Here is a 6,056-nt window from a genome sequence, read left to right as displayed (position 1 = left end):
CACCAACAGTCAAGTTCAAACAATGAGTCAAAGGGCATTGACAAACAATATTTCTAACCACTCACCCCTCCACCTCACTGCTTTTCTGATTTTTGCCATATTGTGTTATCAGTATCAGTTATTGTTACATTTTGATTCATATTTAGATCTTTATTTTGATAAATAAATGAGACATTAATAATAGAAATTACTGGTGGTTTGAGCTACACTGCTGCCTTCACTTGCATCATATATTCTCTCCCTTACATTCTTCAACATTCTCCTATAAACACACTGCCACACCTCTGAATTATCTATATGTGTATTGATCTATGCAAGGGTGGCTGCAAAAGTTGTATATAGAAGGGGCTTAGGGTGGTAGTCTGATTGAAATTATTATAATAATCACAAATAAGTGCTAAACCCATAAGGGTCATACAGCTTTGCAGTCTGGTTGAAAGAGACGGAACTTTGTCAAGAAGCTGCATTATTTGGGAGTCATGGATTTTTTTTTTTTAGGGGGGGGTTCTGGTGCACCACTTTGTGCCTAGCACCACCCCTTGGTCTGTGCTGAGGGGCTGATAGCACCACCCCTTGGTCTGTGCTGAGGGGCTGATAGCACCACCCCTTGGTCTGTGCTGAGAGGCTGATAGCACCACCCCTTGGTCTGTGCTGAGGGGCTGATAGCACCACCCCTTGGTCTGTGCTGAGAGGCTGATAGCACCACCCCTTGGTCTGTGCTGAGGGGCTGATAGCACCACCCCTTGGTCTGTGCTGAGGGGCTGATAGCACCACCCCTTGGTCTGTGCTGAGAGGCTGATAGCACCACCCCTTGGTCTGTGCTGAGGGGCTGATAGCACCACCCCTTGGTCTGTGCTGAGAGGCTGATAGCACCACCCCTTGGTCTGTGCTGAGGGGCTGATAGCACCACCCCTTGGTCTGTGCTGAGGGGCTGATAGCACCACCCCTTGGTCTGTGCTGAGAGGCTGATAGCACCACCCCTTGGTCTGTGCTGAGGGGCTGATAGCACCACCCCTTGGTCTGTGCTGAGAGGCTGATAGCACCACCCCTTGGTCTGTGCTGAGGGGCTGATAGCACCACCCCTTGGTCTGTGCTGAGGGGCTGATAGCACCACCCCTTGGTCTGTGCTGAGGGGCTGATAGCACCACCCCTTGGTCTGTGCTGAGAGGCTGATAGCACCACCCCTTGGTCTGTGCTGAGGGGCTGATAGCACCACCCCTTGGTCTGTGCTGAGGGGCTGATAGCACCACCCCTTGGTCTGTGCTGAGGGGCTGATAGCACCACCCCTTGGTCTGTGCGGAGGGGCTGATAGCACCACCCCTTGGTCTGTGCTGAGGGGCTGATAATGTTCTTGTTTACTGAAGAGACCAAGGCACATCACATGCTGTGGTCATTATTATTCCTGTTTACATTGGATGTGTTGCTTTAAACCCATGTGGCTCATTCATTACAAATAGTAATGGAGGCTCAATCCTCCATCTGCTAATCTGCACATGCTACTCATACAGCCAGCCAAACTAAAGAAAAAAAAAACTCTGTCTTTGTCTCTCTCTCTCACTATCATGTTCTCTCTCATGCTCACTCTACACATCCCCCCCCGTCTCTGTCGCTCACTCTACACATCCCCTCCCTGTCTCTGTCTCTCTCTCTCACTATCATGTTCTCTCTCATGCTCACTCTACACATCCCCCCCCCCCGTCTCTGTCTCTCTCTCTCGCTATCATGTTCTCTCTCATGCTCACTCTACACATCCCCCCCCGTCTCTGTCTCTCTCTCACTATCATGTTCTCTCTCATGCTCACTCTACACATCCCCCCCCTGTCTCTGTCTCTCTCTCACTATCATGTTCTCTCTCATGCTCACTCTACACATCCCCCCCTGTCTCTGTCTCTCTCTCACTATCATGTTCTCTCTCATGCTCACTCTACACATTCCCCCCCCATCTCTGTCTCTCTCTCACTATCATGTTCTCTCTCATGCTCACTCTACACATCCCCCCCCCATCTCTGTCTCTCTCTCACTATCATGTTCTCTCTCATGCTCACTCTACACATCCCCCCCCCCCGTCTCTGTCTCTCTCTCTCGCTATCATGTTCTCTCTCATGCTCACTCTACACATCCCCCCCCCCGTCTCTGTCTCTCTCTCTCGCTATCATGTTCTCTCTCATGCTCACTCTACACATCCCCCCCCCCCGTCTCTGTCTCTCTCTCTCGCTATCATGTTCTCTCTCATGCTCACTCTACACATCCCCCCCCCCGTCTCTGTCTCTCTCTCACTATCATGTTCTCTCTCATGCTCACTCTACACATCCCCCCCCTGTCTCTGTCTCTCTCTCACTATCATGTTCTCTCTCATGCTCACTCTACACATCCCCCCCTGTCTCTGTCTCTCTCTCACTATCATGTTCTCTCTCATGCTCACTCTACACATTCCCCCCCATCTCTGTCTCTCTCTCACTATCATGTTCTCTCTCATGCTCACTCTACACATCCCCCCCCCATCTCTGTCTCTCTCTCACTATCATGTTCTCTCTCATGCTCACTCTACACATCCCCCCCATCTCTGTCTCTCTCTCACTATCATGTTCTCTCTCATGCTCACTCTACACATCCCCCCCGTCTCTGTCTCTCTCTCTCACTATCATGTTCTCTCTCATGCTCACTCTACACATCCCCCCCTGTCTCTGTCTCTCTCTCACTATCATGTTCTCTCTCATGCTCACTCTACACATCCCCCCCCGTCTCTGTCTCTCTCTCACTATCATGTTCTCTCTCATGCTCACTCTACACATTCCCCACCATCTCTGTCTCTCTCTCACTATCATGTTCTCTCTCATGCTCACTCTACACATCCCCCCCCGTCTCTGTCTCTCTCTCACTATCATGTTCTCTCTCATGCTCACTCTACACATTCCCCCCCATCTCTGTCTCTCTCTCACTATCATGTTCTCTCTCATGCTCACTCTACACATCCCCCCCCCCATCTCTGTCTCTCTCTCACTATCATGTTCTCTCTCATGCTCACTCTACACATCCCCCCCCCATCTCTGTCTCTCTCTCACTATCATGTTCTCTCTCATGCTCACTCTACACATCCCCCCCCCATCTCTGTCTCTCTCTCACTATCATGTTCTCTCTCATGCTCACTCTACACATCCCCCCCATCTCTGTCTCTCTCTCACTATCATGTTCTCTCTCATGCTCACTCTACACATCCCCCCCATCTCTGTCTCTCTCTCACTATCATGTTCTCTCTCATGCTCACTCTACACAGCCCCCCCTACCCAGCCTTCCTGTGTCTACACACACAGGGAAGGGCCGGGGTCTGAGAATCAACCCCTGCAACCACAAACTGGTGAATACACACCTCTCATATATTGCCTCCTTTCCACAGTATTTTCATACTTAATATTTTTCTTTAGTAAATGATTGTTCGGTGTCAGTGTGGTAATCTGCCTGGCACAGTGTAATTGAAATGTTCGTTTTTAATTTATTTTATAATTTTTTTTTTGGTTGATTTTGGATCAGATATACTGATGAACGCTATGACTATTCAGTGATGTTTTCCACTGAACTATAAAAAAAAAAAAAGAAAATCCAACCCTCTGTGCTAGGGTAGTCAACAGATTACAGATGTAACTATCAATGTCAAGGCTCAGAGTGAGAACATCTGACCAACAGTGACACTGGTCTGGGACTGGACCACAGGGCATTGAATGCCTAAAATTGTCTCAAGATAAACAGTTAACAGCACCCACTGGTACCAGATTCTTGTTCAGCGTCGAAATACGTCATTGTTGATTTTTCAGATATTTCTTCCGTTGTTATCCATTCTTATATATAAATGCTAATTTAGATGGGAAAGAGCCAGGGGTCTGTTTTTTGAATTAAAGTTTGCTTTTTGCCTACCATAATTCTGATAAGCAAACTATGAATAAATGTGTACCTGGATTATAATAATTTATGCAAAAATAAGTGTTTTCTGCCAATAAGTGTTGTGTGAGAAATTCAATAGAGGAGGCCTTATTGGTTCAATATGGAATACTTTATGACTGCATGTATGTATGTATATACTTTATTTACTGCCTGTATGTATATACAATATACTGCCTGTTTTTATGTATATAAAATGCATACACTTATGTGTATGTATATACATTATTATTATTACATTCATGGGAAAGCACCAAACAGACAGAGGTCACACAGTGCCTGGGTAATGGTGGTGGTCAAGTTTGAGTCAGGAAAAAGAAAGTCTAAACTTATTGCATTAAGATCCTCCACTGGCAACAAGGTACCTCCTTCCCAGCAGGGAGGTACCTTGATACTGGTGTGTGGCATTTGATTTGTGGAATTGAACTTGGCCTCCCCTTCCCTTAGATCAAAACTGATTGTCTCCCATTTCTCAAGTGCTGTATGACCCTTAGGGGTTTAGCACTTTCCTCTAAATATAATAATAAGTCACTGACTTTGAAAAATATTTATAAGCAATATTCAGTTTTGTTTAGACAAACCCTTGAAGGGTATGTATACACAGTATTCACTAGTGTATATACATACCCTTGAAGGGCATGTATTTACAATAAGTATTGTATTTTCTGGCATATATGGCACAAACATAAGACTCACCCTAATTTTGGCAAGCATGTCCTGGGAAAAGTTAAATATTGCAGTACTTGGTAGGTGTAGTGAGTAGAAGGTGGGCAGGAGGTGGATGCTGGGTAGGCATCACCACTGACACCAGGTGCCATCACCACTGACACCAGGTGCCATCACCACTGGTGTCAACAAATATGGCAACACCAACTGACATAATCAGAGGGGGATAAGGGGTAGGGGGGTAAGGGGTATAAGTAAACATCAAGACATTCAAGTTCAGATTTTTACTTAGAACATTTAGTACAAACATTCTGTAACTTTGAGAGTTTTCGTTGAATTTGTAAAACATGAGGAAATAAAAGAAAATATTTTATTCATGCCATGCGTGTCGAAAGAGGCGACTAAAATACCAGGAACAAGGAGCTATTAACCCCTTCTCCTGAATGAATTACTAAATGTAAAAAGAAAAACTTAATTTTTCTTTTTAGTTCACCTTGCCTCAGCTGGAGATGGCTGTTTTGTTAAAGAAAAAAAAATATTCATCCTGAAAGTAAGCATAATGAAGCCATTTTTATTCCTGTGTTCCACTGCCACAAACCACCAAAACAAATATGGCTTCTTGTTTGTTTTTTTTTTAGTAATTTTTACAGGAGAAGGGGTTACTTGCCCCTTGTTCCTAGCACTTTAATTGTCTCTTACAACATGCATGACTTATGGAGGAAGGATTCTTCCTCCACTTCCCCACAGATCACCAAGAATATGTAAATTATAATTGATAATAGTTACTAATCACTCTGATAAACAGTTGTGTAGAGTGTTGTTTATAGTTCAGTTTACCGGTGCGACAGCGCTGGAACCCTCGCCTGCCAGTAACTTAAGTCTACCCTCTTCCTGACCTTCAACATATAAGGCACAGGAGGATCTTCTGAGCCTTTTTTATGGGGGAAAAAAGGCATGCCTTATATGCCGGAAAATATGGTCAGCTCTCCTATAAATTACTGTATATAGTGCAGTTCTTTGCAAATGCAATTGTTAAATTGCAACCAATGTTGAACTGAACATACTATGAAGGCCTCTTCACATACCATTCTATTGTGACTTTACTCTTTTAAACACATTTACAAAACACTGCACTATTATATAAGAGGAACTTTATAAGAGAGCTGACTATATACATTATTGGCTGCTTCAAAGTAACTGTGTGAGTGTATAATCAGTGTGAACAAAACTCGTATAATCTTTAATGTGACCAAGCCTTGTATAATCAGTGTGAACAAGCCTTGTATAATCAGTGTAAACAAGCCTTGTACAATATAGTGATACCAGTGTAAAATCGTGTAATATTCTTCAGATAAATATTCTTGTTCATCTTCCAACTCTCCTCATGTAATCTACTTTATATATTTTATTAACATTTTAAAATTTCATTTTTTCAAATGTTCTTAATTAATGTCTCT

The sequence above is a fragment of the Cherax quadricarinatus genome, chromosome 95, assembly GCF_038502225.1.
Source record: "Cherax quadricarinatus isolate ZL_2023a chromosome 95, ASM3850222v1, whole genome shotgun sequence".
Classification (NCBI taxonomy): domain Eukaryota; kingdom Metazoa; phylum Arthropoda; class Malacostraca; order Decapoda; family Parastacidae; genus Cherax; species Cherax quadricarinatus.
Note: the sequence above shows the minus strand (reverse complement) of the source record.